We start from the raw sequence: 2,500 nt of genomic DNA on the forward strand, positions 1-2,500 counted from the left end.
ATACCACAGAACAGCCTCAGAAACTTCAGAGCAAAGCCAAAAGCTTCCACATATCCTCAGGTTCTTCGCAATGAAGACAGTTTTGTGAGACGCAGAACAACTTTAGCTCACGCAGCTATCAATGAGAGCTGTGGATATCCAGCACATATCCTGACTGGGCCTTCAGACAGGGCTCTCCTGCACTAAAGATAAATCCTACTCCATTTCTGCCACTGGCAGTCTTCTGACAGAGAAACAGCCATAATTCAGCTGCCTTCAGCTGCAGCTATGAAAGGCAGGGAATAAAAAGGTGCACATCCACCATGCAAAGTGGAATCCCACTATGCACATGCTTCTTGTGCATCAGCAGCTGCAGAGCCCAGAGGGTCTACTGTCACATGTATCTTCTAGTGTCCGTTCTGGGGTAAAGCCCCAAAACTTCTTACACTTAAAAGACAACAGCAGCCATGGGGAATGATGCCGGACAGCCATGAGAAGAGGTCTACCTCTCCCCATTCCTGCAGCTCTCCGTTCAGCTGCTCTACAATCGAGCATGAGAATTTTGTCTTCTGCATAACGTGGGGAATTTGTCTCCTGTACTAGTTTTGCCCCTTCCAAATGCAGAAATTTCAGAGCATTAGCAGTGCACAGGTGATGGGTCTATTCAGAAGAGTACTAGATTTTTCTTCTTTTCCTGTGTCTCAGAAAATCTACACTGTTGAGTAGCTTGTTACTGAATCAGGCACTTATTGTATGTACAGATTACATAAACAAGAAGGTCAATTTTGTTTCAAACCTATATGAATATGGTTTTGGGACTGAATTAACTACTGATTGAAAAGTTACACATTTTCAGCTAGCTAATCATATTTTATTTCACTGCATGCAGACAGCAGTGCAATGAAATTAGCTGTTTGTTTGTACATTTTGGAAAATGTTTTAACTTCGAGACTATAGAAAAAAACAGGAAAAATTTAATGTATGTCCAGGTGAGATTGCTAGGGTAAAAATAATCAGGTGATAATAACTGGGCATAGCTCAACAGAAACCGAGTTGCCTTCTCCTTATTTTTGACCATGCTCTTCCTTTCCTCTGAGTATGATCATCCTTCCTCCATCATGAATTTGAAGTTTTAAAGCATAGCCTTATCTCTCATAGAGTAAAAATAATCCGAGAGATCTAATGTTGCATTTGCTTACCCAGTACAGAAATACAAATGCAAATGCTTTAGCAAGCTTTTCTCACATCAACTAACTGGTAAGAATACACACAGTAACAGTACTACTTTTTATGTAGAGAAGATATGGTATTTTACATAATTTCGGTCAAAATATATATTACGAGGTCATATTTGTCTATGGCAGTTGAATGCTACCTCAAGATAAGTGCCTTAGTACGTATGTTGAAAACGTCTGATTAATCCAGAACAACTGTTTTCTTAAGAGAGACATAGCTATAAAAAGGTATCAAAGATTATGAAACATTCTTCTGTGGGAGGGGGGAGGATAGTGGTACTTCCACAATCCCTTATTGTTCTATCATATCTAATCCTCAGTACTAGTGCCCATAATGATTCCCAACTGGTAGATGAACTACTTTGAACATCCCTGAAGCAGAATTGCTACCCACTAATGTATCAGCTAAATGTTAGAAGATTCCTAACTCCCCCATCTGTGTTTTACCTCCCCAGAGGGTAAATACATTGAACAGCGATTCCCTTGCCTGGCACACACTTTCTAAACCTTACTGGCAACTGTTGTGATTTCCAGTCCAAGCAGCTCTGCAGTCAAAATCACCAGTTTTATATGCTGCAGGGAACTAAACACCTACCTTATTAAAATACTGCCCTCAAAACACACCGTAGTTATGTATTGCCACTGTAATTGTTACTAGTGTAATGCTGATAATATTATGGATTACAGCTAATATCAGGCTATTGAATTAGTACGTGAATATCTTTTATAGTTAACTTCAGGAAATCTATTGGAATTAGGAATTAATTATTTTTTTAATTATTTTTTTTTTTAGGAGAAAAGAGAGGTCTGTAAAAAGTAACTGAAAACACACAGAGCAGTGTGGATTTACTGGGCTAAAGGGAAGAAACTAAAAAAAAAAAACCAAACCCAAACATCAAACTATTCTACCTTGCTCTCTTCAGAACTAGTCATGTAGCCTGGACTCACATAACTACAGCTTATTCACGACTGGTTATGCAGAAGTTAATATGTCTAACTATATAGCTACAGGCCACAGGATCAGGCCTGAAGGACAAATATATGATATTTCTGCTTTTCATGTCATTTGCAGTTTATCCACGTCCTTCTACTTTTTCTCATTACAGGCAACTTGCCTTTATTTTTCTTCAGTGTCCACTTGTCTAATACTAGGATAGTGTTATCACCCACTGCACCCTGATGTTTATTAATAATACCTCAATAAAATAATAATAAAGTCTAATTGAGAATCGCTTTTATCAACTTTGCTATATTGCCATCTATCTGAGGTTCTCAACAGCATAGAT

The 2,500-nt window shown here is 38.4% G+C and overlaps 1 protein-coding gene across 1 annotated transcript in view; it reads right to left on the reverse strand.

The window, feature by feature from the left end:
- ZNF536 (zinc finger protein 536) overlaps positions 1-2,500 on the reverse strand; it is a 146,363-nt gene that overhangs the window by 125,120 nt on the left and 18,743 nt on the right. The gene's annotated exons all lie outside the window — the stretch shown is intronic.

The sequence above is a fragment of the Pygoscelis adeliae genome, unplaced genomic scaffold, assembly GCF_000699105.1.
Source record: "Pygoscelis adeliae isolate BGI_AS28 unplaced genomic scaffold, ASM69910v1 Scaffold62, whole genome shotgun sequence".
Taxonomy (NCBI): Eukaryota; Metazoa; Chordata; class Aves; order Sphenisciformes; family Spheniscidae; genus Pygoscelis; species Pygoscelis adeliae.